We start from the raw sequence: 14,431 nt of genomic DNA, 5'->3' as shown, positions 1-14,431 counted from the left end.
GCTGTGCTTATTATGAGGGTCTCCCACCATCCCTGTACTGAATTCCCAAGTCTGCATACTTGCTGTGCCCATTATCAGGGGTTCCCACCAATCCTGTACTGAGTTCCCGTGTCTGCACACCTATTGTGCCCATTATGAGGGGTTCCCACCAATCCTGTACTGAGTTCCTGGGTCTGCACACCTATTGTGCCCATTATGAGGGGCTCCCGCTCTCCTTGCTTTTATATGTATTTTACATTATGGAGAATATACAGTAACAGAAGGAGCTGGAACACACAACAGCTGTCAAGAACACCCAAACTTCCAGGTAGAAAGGAACAGAGACAGAAATTGTGGCAGGAGGATCTTACTGTTGGAGTAGAAAAAGCCAAGAGCTGGCTCTGTTTGCCAAACTCCATATATAACTAATCACTTTTGGGTGTACTGACACTTTAAGAGCAGAAATCAAGAAGAATCTTCACATAACATTCATATTTCATTTTCTTTAGTTCACTTGAAGCCCTCAAAACCCAGACGCTCAGTTTGCCATGGTAGCTGTTGTCTCTAAAGTCAGCATCACCCATCCCTTCTGGGACAATGCCCTGAGACTCATTAACCTGTTACCTTCAGACCTAGAAGTCGATGAGTATTAAGAGCTAAGAGTACTTAATTTTTACAGTCAACATGCATCATGTAATAAAACTGCAATTTGGGCTGTTTCACCTTTTGGTGAAGTAAATGGGAATTTAGTCATTCTCCGGCAGTTTGTCACGTGACAGCTGGGAAAACCCCTTGGGGAACTGACAATCAGACAGAGCCAAATAGAGGTTCTGACTGTGCAGTGATCCATTCCACTATTCCAAAAAGACAATGTGGCCCACATGGGTCACGTGACCAGCTATCAGTCTCTACTCTATCAAAAGGCTTTTATCCTCTAAATTACCTATCAATCATTATATAGGCGCATAGAGGAGTGATGGCAGAAAAAAGACTAAAATGGAACATTGTTTACTCCTTTTTGGTTCTTTGTTGTTTTTATTTTTGGTATATGATACCTCTGGATTATTAAAATGACATATACTTGCTTTTCATCCACTTCTGGATTTGAGAAACATGCTCTCAGCTACTGAGAAGTGATCTATCACTGCCAGTTTAGATACAGCCATAGCTCACCTAAAAAGTCCACCTAACCAGAATTCTTTACATTTCCCAACGTTCTTTACCTTGCTTGTTACTCTCCTTTAAAATTAGCAATCGTCTTTGCTGTTCCCATCATGTCTTTGTTTGCTCGCTACAGGCTTTTCGTTCTGTTAGTTTTTGTTGGAACAATAACTCCAGCTCATATTTTATAATAAAACTTATGAGCCATGTGTTTGCCGTAGACAAAAATATGTCGGTAATGAACGGTGCAAGAGCGCCGGGTGACCTTGGCGCCGGGTTCGGTCTAACACGCGCGTAACAAAGATTGATCAAATTGTTACCACGAATAATCGCGCCCTTAATAAATCAATAGCTTATAGTATAATCTCGTGCCTGAACCGACTACCATTAACAAACAGAAGCCTATACTGCCTTATAAATCACAGGCGGCGGACCTATCTGGTATCCTGATTTAGGAAGAACACCTTTAGGAAAAAAATGCAGTTCAGTCTAATTATAAACTAAAGATTTATCGCAAAACCTTTTCTTATATTGAAATAATGACTTGATCAATTTAAAGCCGAACGCTTGGCAGGTATAAAAGACACAAATTATTGCAGCTCTGTATTCATTACGACATCATTAAATGAGGTTTTCTGCAGTGTAAGTATCTGAATGTGACCTGATATTAGCCTTTTGCAGTCCCTGTACTGCAGGGGTGGGCAACTCCGACCCACCAGTGAGTGGTACTTTAACTATAAATCCCAACACGCTTCTGCCTCTGGGAGTCATGCCTGTAACTGTTTGTCTTGCAATGCCTCATGTGACTTGTACTTCCACAACCGTGGAGGGCCAGAGTTTCCCACCCCTGCTGTACAGCAAAGCGTAGACTGGGAAAGGAAGAAGAAGCAGCACAGATTATGTGCACAAAGGAGCATGCTGGTAGGTGGAAAAAGCAAAAAAACAGTAAGATAAGCGTATTACTGTGTTGCTTTTACTTTCACTGTTAAGTCACGGACTGGGAGTTGGTAGCCTGGGCTCAAAGGAAGTGGGTTGATTGATGCTGGCCATATTTTAATCCAGAAGACTTTGGACACTGTGGCAGAAAAGAAGCACTGCAGGGAATGAAGGTGAGTCTTTTTTATTTTATCTTTTGTTAAGGTATAAATAATATTGCTTTTATTCTGCTTTCATTATGTAAAGTACAAAATTTAACATTTTTTAAAATTTGTGAATGAAATCCCCCTAAAGATTAAATTTTTGCAAAATCAGCCTTCTTAGTTATGAAAGATGTATATTAGTTTTCAAACCTTGAGCCTAGAAAAGGACATTTTGTTGCTAACATAAAATGTGAAAGAGCTTCTTGAGATGTAGGGGGAGTCTTGAGTCAACCTATCTACCTAGAATTCTGGACCAGGTGGATGGGATAGGTGGAGGAGCATGTTGAAGATCAGCTCATGGAACATGGTGTGATTGAGAGGCGCTGGTTCTTGATGTGTTGATGGCTTCACAACTCTCTATGCAAGTCTATGTAACAATGTGGTCAAGGAAGAGAACACCAATCTAGTCATGTCAGTCCTGATTAATTTGACTCATTATGGTATTTGGTAAAAAAAAAGCTGGCAAGTGTGGAGGTGCCAAAGCTCCACCCTCCCTCCCCCTTCATCAGGGGTAAGGAAAACAACCCAAAAAAGTAAATATTTCAAGTAAAATTATTTTAAAAAGTGCTAGGGTGTGCAAAACATGTTTTTTTTTTCCTTAAGGCAGAATTCATACTAGGAGAGGGAGGGGCAGGACAGGGAGCCAATCCAGTGTACAAATATGCTGACAAGGAGCATGATGATAGGATGAGTGAACAGAAAGAGGACCGTATCAGTCTGTTGCTGCTCCTTCATTGTCTAGTCACAGGCTGGGGGCAGGAAAGTGATCTAGTTATGCTGCCTAACTGCAGTAGAGAAAAGTCAGGTCTCGAGGTTGGCTCTATTGTCTTGGAGGGTTGTGTGTGTCTCTTGACTAGATGAACAGGAATACACATCCTTTGGCATGAAAACCAGATAGTGTACCATTTATGTATTTCAATGGTCCAGGCTTCAGCTTCAACCCAAAAAATGAATATCACCTGAATAATTAGGCTGATACTTAACTGTGGAACTTATTGACGCCTAAAGCTTAAGGACAGATAAGTACGAAGTGTGATCTGTTTATTGTAAGAAATAAGAAGGTGATTCATGTAAGTCTTTGCCTTTCTTCTTGAAGCACATGGCAGAAGAAGGAGAATCGCATCTCTACAATGCCCTCGCCATTACTAAACATTCCAGGAGTCGTCTTAATACCGGCAGAGCTTTAGTGGCAGAGACACCTAAAGTATCAGCTTAACATTGTGTGTTTAAAAAAAAAAAAAGGCACGTCGTCTGCAAAGTAAAAGGTCACCACAAGTTGGGCAAACTTAGTTTTGTAAAAAACACATCAGACTCTCAGCCAGAGACAAAATGAGAAACGCCGCAGGGTAATTGTGTCTGTGACTCAATGGAGAAGATATTAGCGGGAATCTCCGAGCTAAAAATCGTCTGCTGCTGTCTAATTAACTCCCAGCTTTTTCTGAAGCTCTGCTGCAGAGGGACATTTTCATTGTAAAGCATATGTCCCCAAAGAGAGAGGCATGCCTAGGTAAACCTTAAAGGTGACCTGTCAACGTTTGCTAAGCGCTAAGATGGAGTGTGCAGCTTTGGCGCAGTAAAGAAAAGAGGATGCTGATACTTTTTATTAAAGCTCCAAATCATTTTCTGAATGCCTGACATCCAGTCATGAATTTACGGATGTTATGGAGATCATGACTTGCATCTATACTCCCCTTTCCATCCTAGCCAGCCAGAACATCATTATGGACAACCGAAAGGCACTTACTGGCCAGAGATCTGGCACATAGAAGAAAGGATCAAGCCTAAGTTGAGGGCACTATTACATGTAGGCACTTAGGATCAAAGGTCTCCCAAGGCACACAGAAGGTAACTCCATTCTTTATAAGGGTACTGGCTGTTGTTTTGACTTAGCAGCCAAATGGCACAATTCACAAAGCTTTAACTCATAAGGTTCTTTATTTCAACCATGTGACTGCAATTTGCAAATCTCATTGGGTTTGGCAGGAAATAACTGTCACTTTTTTTGTAAATGCTGCCACAACCTTCTTCCAGTCTGATGTCTTCTTTACAGGGGATTGCAAGAGGATATTATTTAGTGAAATTCAGGTACACACACTACCGAATTTAAACATACATTTAATGTTTTTTTATGAATATACCTTAATTGATGCTGTTTTTATATTTGCTTCCTTTTCAGCTTCTGGCTCCATTCACACTTCCAAATGGGGCCGATCACAACAGTCTCACAGAGCAATTCATGAGACTCATGCAAAGAAAAATGATTATGCATTTTCAGTGAACAAGTATTTTGAGTTACTATTGCCGTGTTTACTTTGCCTGCTCTTGACAATAGTATGGTAGTTTAAGAATTACAAAGCAGGGAAGTGTTAATGTTAGGTTGGACTTGATGGACTAATGTCTTTATTCAACCTCAAATACTATGTAAACAGGGCTCACCTGTGATCAAGCTGGACAATATATCTATTCAATTAAAGGGAAGTTGTATCTTGTATAATGTTGGTTTCAGACAAAACAAATGTGTGCACAGCCTAAAACACAGAGTACCATTTAAGCAATGTTCCCTTCAGGTCACTTTAGTGGTGCCTCAGTCATTTTATTAGATGTATATAGTTGCATGTTTCTCAACACCTGAAGGCATGAGTATAAAATGTATAATTGAAATGAAAATGGGTTTTATTTTACAGTTAAGTGCTACAGCAGAGTATTTTTTCTTCCGTCCAGATAATCAATGAGCTTTCGGCCCCACTGAAACTCTTCCACCTTAGGCCGTGGCCTGCGTACCTCTCCACAAATCATGGTCTGGTAATCGCAAAGGGAAGCATGATCCATCAGATGTTAGTTGCCCTTTGTAATGAGATTTCTTGCCCTGGATATGCTCTTTTTTACAACCCCGACTTATGAGGTGGTCATCCTGTGCTGTCCTAAACGGCCTTATCCTTTGTCCTCCATACAAACAGCAAGGAGAAAATATATTCATAGCGAGAGACATTTGGAAAGTAGAGATGGTTAGTGTAGGACGGTGAAAGAGAAAGAGTCACAGCGCTAGGCATAAGAGATGCTCTTTACAAGTGTTTGAAGGAACAGTGAATTCTGAGAAATTTTGCACCAGGCCATGTGGATCAGTGCAGACATTTTTGGAATGTTTTATAGCAACAATTAGCATATAATATATATATATCAAAGTCAACATTTTTATTGTTAAGAAATGGAAGCCTGCATATAGCATATATTTGTGTTGGCCCATGGAGTTCACAGAGTGCAAGCTATAGAGATATCAAGCCATCACTTGGAGTATATGAACACAGTAGAAGTTTAGCTCCTGAATTTGGTTTCTGTGTAACATACTCTCTCTCTTTCTGATTCCTCGTCACCAATATTCTTAAAGGAGAACTATGAGGTGAGTGCTTTACTGAGCTTAGGGTGACGGGAGGACGCTAGTTTGTGTCCTCCCGTTACCCTAAGGAGAACTATGGGGAAAAGCCCTGACCCCATAGTTCTCCTTTAACAATCACATGACTGAATTTGCTCTAATTGGTTACTGTAAAACACGTGTTAATGCTGGCTTGCTTCTTTTGGAGATGTAGCAAGGAGGGTGTTCCAGCATCACCAGCACGGTGTGGTCCATGACCACCAGATTATGAACAGAAGGGTGGACTGATACAGTGGATCTATGCTTTGCCATGCAGGGCAAAGCCACTGCTTCACTTTAAAACCCAAATTGACTTTCAGTTTAAAGGGTAGCGTAGAAGTACCCCCGCTTTCTATGTAGTTGCAGTGATCTCTCTGCAGAGGTCTGACACACCTCCAGCTAAATCAGACCTATAGCTGTATCAGCATATCACATACTCCCTACCGATTGGAGAGCCCTAGGTCTGACTGAGCAGAGGGCTTATACACAGAAAGCAAGGATTCTTCTGGCAGGGGACAGGCTTTTCTACTCGAGCTGTGGTTGCCTTCTAAAGAAAACAAGCTGTAAGGCTTTTCACACCTTTTTTGTGTATGCATCATAGCGTTAAATTTTCAGTTTAGCCCAGATTTTATCTTTAAAGAAAACATATCATAGGATAAATATGCAGGCTAGCATTTCTGATCTCTTCTTTTGAAAGTGCTAGTTGTCTGGTTGTCATGTTGATGTAGTGGCTTTAGTTTATTGATCCACATCACAAAAAGAAATATGGAATTCTGATGGGAAAATGTAAACAATACAAGATGCCATATGGTGACCCTGGTATGCACAGTACAATACATAGTTATAAAATAGGATATACAACAGTCTATTCAAGAAATATACAAAGAACATGTAAAGGTATAAAAACAAGGTCTATTGGGCCAAGATCATCCACATATTCTCATTCCATGATTGTGATTCATGTGTATAGAATCAGGCATAGCCAGGCAGTTGACATTTTCAGGAGACCACCACTATCTGCCCCAATATTCCATCATGATGTGTGTACTTTAAAGACACTTACTCTTTTTCCTGGCGCACATCTTTGTTGCGAGAAAGCAGCCCGATGACACTCAGAAGATTCTGCTTATGCAGCTGATTTTCGGTGCGAGGAAAATAAAATTTTGACCATCCTGCATTAACAAATTTCTGTTGTCAAACGGCCGAGACTGTATGAATTGCAAAGCAAATCCTTGGGGCTTAGCGTGGAAAATAGCACAAACAATACTAATTTAATTCTCAATTGGATGGCGTTGCCTATTAAGACTTGTACACATAATAATATCTCTGCTGCTGAGCAAGCAGACTAAGTAGGTTTGCAAATTGCATTAATAGTAAGAAAAAAAAATAACATCAAATGAATTTATGCAAAAGGAAAATAAAATATGTATATGTTTTACTTAGAGAGCCAAAGGAATTAATGGCTTAGAAGAAAACACTGCCTTAAAGGGACCTCCCTGAATTTGAAGAACTCCATCCCAAAGTAGGGATCAGCATTGCTTGTTCATTTAATGGTATAGCCCTGGTCCCACCATGGGGAAGGATTAATGGACAGAATATACATCAAATATAGTGTAGGCAAAACATGTTTACATTGGAGCTGAATGCCTTTCAACTGTTCCTACAAGCCTTATACTTCAATAGGAGAAAACAAACAAATAAAGAACACATTAAATATGGAATGCCGGGAGAAGTGGACAGCTAAAGTATTCTCATGAAGTGGGAAAGAGATTGAAGATTGCTGCAGAGGGAGAGTGGTTGCTGTCAGTGACACACTAGATGAGTAGAGCTATTGTCAATACGGAGAGTAGTTTTTCAGGCAGCAAATAGATGGATTAGCTGGACCGGAGCTGAAAATGTATCAGGTAATCTGACCTGAAGGTCAACAGTAACAAATTCTAATAACCCAACAAGAAGATTACACGTTTCATTGTCATACATCTTGTATCTGAAGTTGCAGATTCAATAGGAATTTATTTAAATCAAAGAGGAACATACTTTAAAGTACAGTTAGAAAAATTGTTCAGTTCATAGAGCAATGGTAGCCAACCTTTGTGAAGCAAGGGGCCTCAAGTATGGTTCCTGACATCACTAAAGGTTCAACCATAACATGCAGTAAATTTAATGCTACAGAAAGCTTTCAGACATGGCAGGCATTCAACAGGAATTGGTCAAAGACCAAGCCCATGCTACTTATGATGGTCAGAGACTGCAAATGTGCTATAGGAGTTGTTGGAGACTGGGGCATACTACAGGAGAGGGTCATATAATGGAGACACAGATCATGGCTATTACAGCAAGGTCTATTCTAAAAGATGAGAGGGAACAAAAAAAACAAAAACGTGAAAAGGGATGAGCACAGAAAAATGTAATATAGTGAAAAATAATAAAATAAGCCATTTAACTACTAGAACCCGTTTTAAAGAATACTTTCCCTTCACTGGTCTGAGCAAGTACCTAGGAAAGGTAAAGTAGGCTACTGCCTACAGGGGCCCTGAGGACCACACAATAAGTGACAAAAGGCTGCCAGGTTGGGCACCAAGGCCATAAAGCTTGTAGTTTTCAAGCTTAAAAAAGATCCATGATCTTCTTTGCCATGGTAAAGCAACACATAGCAATAAGTAAAAGGCATCATGTCTTGTTATTCCTGATGGTGGATCTGGGAGAATGGATATCTATCTGTATCACAGACTACACAGTCTTGCATACACTTGGGTGCTCCAATGAACAGGAGGGCACATAAAGGTAGATAAGCACATGCCACTCAAAGAGTATCTCTGGCCCAAACAATTTTTTCAGCCTTGGATAAAGCGGGAAGGGTTCTTCTGCTCTTTGTGGCCCCTATGAGGAGATTTTGCCCTCCTTCACTCAGACAAGAAGAACAACAAAGGCACAGATTGCAATAAAAACTACATTTTAGGCTTTAACCCCCATCCATTTTGTATTGCTATGTCCCTGTTTGAGATTTCTCTGCACTTCCTGTCTATATGACAACATTCTGTGAGGCCTCATACATCAAAAACCCCTAAAGAGGTTCTTATCTTTTTCTACTCAGTACAAACAAAAGAAAATGCTTTGACTGGAGTTACATTTTTTAAAGTGTAGATCTTTGCCCTGGTGTGAGAAAACATGTCAGATTGAGGTGTAGATTTATGCTGACTGGTCATTGAGGTGCTATAAGCCTCCCCCTCCCCGGGAGTGGAGGTTTGTCTTTATAACATGTACTTCCTCTATAGCGGACGGCGAGTCCTGTCTGGACGCTGTTTCCAATGCGTAAAATAATTTAACTAACTGCGCTCTGAACATTATCAAGTTTAATGATACTTAAAAGTCGTAATTCTTCTTAATTATGTTTGAAGACCTATTACTAATTACAAGGTGACTGATAATATACTAGGTCCTGAAACTACGTACTGCAGTCTCCTCTCCATATCCTTGAACAGTGGAGTTTAAATAGCAGCTGTGTTTTCCTCATTGTTTGGTCTTATTCTTACATATATTAAAGCTGAACACCAGGAGAAAATGTTGTGTAAAATGTCAACATAAATTACCTCTAATCATGGATGTCCCATGTGTGGATGCTGCTGCAATTTGTTAAACTATTACCTTCATTCATCTCGGGCACTACTGTAAGCATTAAACTTCCAGAACTCAAAGTTACCTTGGTCCTGGCTCTAGTACAGTGATGATAGTGGGTGGCTCACTCGCCACCACGTCTATTCACAGAATGTCTTGTATTCTTTTCACAAGATACAAGGAATTCTGTGAATAGATGAGGGGTGTGGCAGATGAACATCAGGATCTCCCCTCGTACATTCACAGAACTCTTTGTATGTTGTGAAAAAGAATACAAGATGTTTTGTGAATGGACAGGGTGGAGAGTGAGCCACCCAATATCGCCACTGTATTAGAGCCGGAACCAAGGTAAGTCTGTACTACATCACTGTACTAGGGCCAGGACTGTAAATTCAAAGCTTGCAATAATGTCCGGAATTAATGAAAGTAATAGTTTTACCTAATGCAGCAGCATCTACACATGGGACATCCATGATTAAAGGTCATTTATATTTACATAGCAAATGTAAAAAAAAAAAAAATCTTGGAGGTTAGCTTTAAAAGGAAGCTCTGGCAAATATCAAACAGTATAAAAGTCCTTAAGTTGCCACTTTGAATTGTTGTTAAAGTGTACCTGACCTCAAAAAGAGTAAAATAGAAGACTTGCTATCTTATAGGGAACATCCTATAACATGAATTGTGCCTAAGCAGTTTCCTACAAATGTACCATTTGCCTCCTGAGAAGTAGTGTTGCACTTCCTGATATGTAAGTGTGCATAGGCACTCCTTTGCCTATAGCATGATAGTTGTATATCTGTAGTTTGAGATCTAAAGCACTCGTGCCTTTGACTGCTAGTCTCATGAGATTTTAAGTGAAATTTTGGGATGTCACTGCTGTGCTGCTCAATGTTTTCCTTGCTGGAGAGGAAGCCATACCTGAGGACCTGCAGTGCAAGAATCTCCCTGCTTTTGCTTAATCCAGTCTGTTGATCTGTGCTTTCTCCACTTCTCCTGAACAAGCTATGATAGATCGGTAATGGGGAAAAGATCAGCTGCAGTGAGCCTACAGACACTGCCAATGACTAGACCTTTACCCTCTGGTTGCCTTTTTTGGGCACAGGTACAGGTACTCTTTAAGCACATAAAGCCATCATAAAATTGTTGAATTGTACACCTTTTGTTATCTGGAGTCTCAAATCCTTAAAAACTGCCATTTGCTTACAGAGAGCCCCAGGTTTGGTAGGTAGTTCCTGGGCTGCTCAGAAGCATAGAGGAAGTATATGAAGGCACCTCTCATAAACTTGTCTTAAAGTCTTTTATCACATTTTAATGTAAACCTGTCATCTCTAATATATTAAAGTTTACAGTTCACATGAAGAAATGGAGCACATGTCAGCACTACCAAATTACGCTTTTATTTTAAGCATAAAAAACCTTTGTCTTCTCATATCATGTTTTAAAACATTCCTTTTCGTATGTCCCACAATCTTAGCAAACATCACAGGGTCTCTGGCTACCAAAAGCAATATGGATGTTTTATGTCATTGGAGATGGTAGGGTGTCTGGTTTTACACTGGACAGACCCTGCCTGGCTGACTATGGGTGATATAAAAGGATACCAAAAAAAAAAGCATATGCCAGTTTTCCCTAGTTTGCACATTCAAAACTACCAGATGGAGTCTCATTTGTAGAGTATCCAAAATCCATAAGAAGCCAGGGGCTCCCCTGACCCACCAGGCTCTGCCTATAAATAAAATGTCACTCTGAGTATACTGGCCCTTTAAAAAGACTCCGGCGAATTGGTGATCATATTTTGGAAATAACCTTATAATGAGCTTTTCTGCATGCAGGTGGGAACAACATGGTAGCCTCAGGATGCAACACTGCTAATAAACTCGAGTTTCAATTGATTTACCCAGAAACTTGAATTTAATTTATCCATCATTTCCCACGGAAAAAAAAATCATCCTGAAATATGCGTTTTATTTTGCAGAATAGGGACAGACGGGCTCAGGTGCCTCTTCTCCCCATGCCTCATTTTAACATATAATTGGGCCATATTTTTTACTGCCGTTCTGCATGTTAAAGCATGTCATGCCGGCTAGTGTTCCGGAAATATATGGCAAGGTTTCCGCCTCATAAGTGGCTGCATATTTTACCCAAAGGCTAATGCTAAGGCTCTAGACTGAAAAAGTCTGCATAAATCAATAAAACGGGACAAATGCATGAAAAAAAAAAAACAACAACATAAAGGTGCTGCTGCCGCCTCTGAGAAACATTAACCAGAGATGGGCAAGATTTTTGTTCCGGTGGAAAAGGTTCAGCAACTGGGCAACTGAAGACAAATGCAGATACTCATTTATTGACTGGAAAAAGGTACCACTGCCAACATTCATGGTTGTGTTCCTTCCTTCTAATCGCATTTGTGTAGCCCTAGACACTTGGTCATGTGATCTCTGCTAAACGTGAGGATTAGCCAATCTGAGCTCTGATCCTCCTTGGTGTAAAGTCCAAAGGACTTGGTCATGTGATCCGTCCTTCTGGAGGGGGGCTACTTTTATTCCCCATGGTCCCTGTGTGTGTTGTAAAGTAACCACCATGCTCCAAACTCACTCCCGTAATAAACTGCAATCTCACATTCTTTTTTCTCATTTGTATTGGGATTGTAGTCCATCACAAGAGCGAGCTTGGAGCGGTGACTACTTTACAACACACACAGGGACCATGGGGAACACAATTAGCCACCCTCTATAAGGAAGGACAGTGTCAGCACCAATTCAGAGATGGTTTGCGGATCTACAGCTGAGTGATACACAAATAAGATACATTTTTGTTAATAGTTAAGGTACTTGAATGTATTTTTAGGATTTAGCTACTGAATTTTGAAAGTGTCACTTTAAGGGGCCAGGCATCCCTGTTCTCAGGACTAAGTCATGCCAACTGACAATCTCCTTCCCAGTGTGAGTGTCCTTATTGGCCCCTGAGGTGCTCTCATTAGAAAGAGGGGTGGTAGCCGGCCATTTGTACAGTAAATATAAACATCATTTACATTACTAAAAAAAAAAAAGAGCATAGGTTGCCACAAAATAAACAAATGCGGAACACCACGAATTCCCCAGCGCTATTGAAAGTGCATTGGTCTTTGTTCTGTTTCTCCCCATGCCAGTAAACAATGGAAACATCTTAAACATAGGAGCTCATCGACTTATCCCAATAAACTAAAGACAATTAGCAGCGGAACAGCACAGTTAATCTGCGTGGGAACAGTATTTGTTTCAATTAAAGCAAACCTGTCCACGCTTATATAAACAAGTTGCTAAATAAACAGATGCATCTAGCTGTGCAGTACTTAGTCCTCAATGAAATGGGTTATTTAAAGAGTTAGCCCAAGTAATGATGATATTTTGGTTATGAATAGATGGATAGAACCAATAGGTTTTCTTATATTTTCCAGGCTGCAGTGGTGGGATCTCCCTGCTATGTTTTTCTAACGTCACAACAGAAATCTGAGTCATACTAAAATATGTACCTGGGGACCTAAGAGGGGATGCAGGGAGGTCAGACCACTCTCAACCATCTGTACTAGGATGGATCTCTCTAAGCAAGTTATAGAGCCTGGGAGGGGGAGGGGTAGTCACAATGCTTGCACCTTTGAAGAATGAATTTACTTAAAGAATTAACAGGGGCATGGGCACCAGGTCTCAGGGTTTCTGGGCACCTTGTTTGTTTACAGCCACAGATAGAGCGCTCACCACTTTTTTATCGCTAAAGAATCAAGTCATTAACTAAATCCTAATTATGATATTACCAGAGCCCTCAAGAACGGGTGTTAGATGCAACCTTGTTGATTTTGTCAAACAAGTAAATGGATTCTTCAAAGTTGCAAGCATCTTGATTACTTTTTGTTGCACTTGTCACCTCTGAAAGCCCAAAGTTACTCTTTGAAGGATCCATTCCATTGACAGTCCCTCCCAAGAGTTAAGAAACAACAAGAGAATTCTTCAATACCACATACTCTACTTATCTTAAAAGCAACTAAAGTTTTCAGTAAAACAACTCAGATCAACTTTGCTCGCGTGATGGACTACAATCCATCATAATTAATGAGCTAATTTGTATTGAAGTTATAGTATCAACATGAGATTGTAGTCCCACAAGCGAGCAAGCTTGGAGCGGTGTTTACTTTACAACACACACACAGGGACCATGGAGAACCAAAGTAGCCCCCCTCCAGAAGGAAGGACAGTGTCACCACCAATTCAGAGATGATTTGAGGATCTACAGCCGAGTGATAAGATACATTTTGGTTAATAGTACTTTAATGTATTTTTAGGATTTAATTCACTTTAAGTTGAGGCAGGAGACAGGACACACTTTGAGCCTGACACTTCTGCAATGACAGAAAGAGTATACAATTAAAAAACTGAACACATAGCCATCCAGAAGAGGCAATGGTGCCCTGGTAAAACAATTCACACATGCAGAGTCAGATTATTACAAATGTCCAATCATCACTGGTTCTTCTTTAAAACGTAAAATAATCTTTGCAAAGCATGAAGTTAGGTAATGCAAGTTGTAAATAGTATGCATTACCATTTTCTTTAGATTTGATTGTAAAGGCTTTTAAAATCAATGTTATGTCCAATGGTAAATATCCAACTTTACTTGATGTCGAGGACAAATGCCCCCTGGGGTACACTGTTTTTTGAAGCTGGCACAGGGTGTGAGAACACTCCTTACATTCAGTACAGCATTGCAATGTCTCTGCATGTGACACTTTTGTAGCTGTATAAGTGATATATTTATTAGATCCATATAAAACTATCATAGATTTCACTAAGGATTTTCAGGAGAGTTTACAACCAGGATTAACCACCAGGAGGCACAGCTCTGTTCTTGGGAACATGCAGTCGTATCTATTGAGGATTCACAAAGTACTAAAATGGTCTTAACAGCCTGATAACACTTACAAGTGCCATTTTACGCCATAGACCTCACCAATGCCTGTACAAGTAAGGGTCCTGGCTATCAAATAGGTAGACCCGTTAGAAGCTCCCCCGCTGTTACAAATGTCCATGCCAAGTTTGAATCTGATTGGAGTGTTCCTTAAAGTGTATGTCAACCCAAAACCTATATATATATATATATA

General features: G+C 40.2%; 1 protein-coding gene across 2 annotated transcripts in view; it reads right to left on the bottom strand.

Moving 5' to 3' along the window:
- CAMTA1 (calmodulin binding transcription activator 1) overlaps nucleotides 1–14,431 on the bottom strand; it is a 1,254,390-nt gene that overhangs the window by 449,740 nt on the left and 790,219 nt on the right. The gene's annotated exons all lie outside the window — the stretch shown is intronic.

Source organism: Nanorana parkeri, unplaced genomic scaffold, assembly GCF_000935625.1.
Source record: "Nanorana parkeri isolate BGI_ZX_2015 unplaced genomic scaffold, ASM93562v1 scaffold5, whole genome shotgun sequence".
Lineage (NCBI taxonomy): Eukaryota > Metazoa > Chordata > Amphibia > Anura > Dicroglossidae > Nanorana > Nanorana parkeri.
Note: the sequence above shows the minus strand (reverse complement) of the source record. Positions and strands in the feature narration are given on the sequence as shown.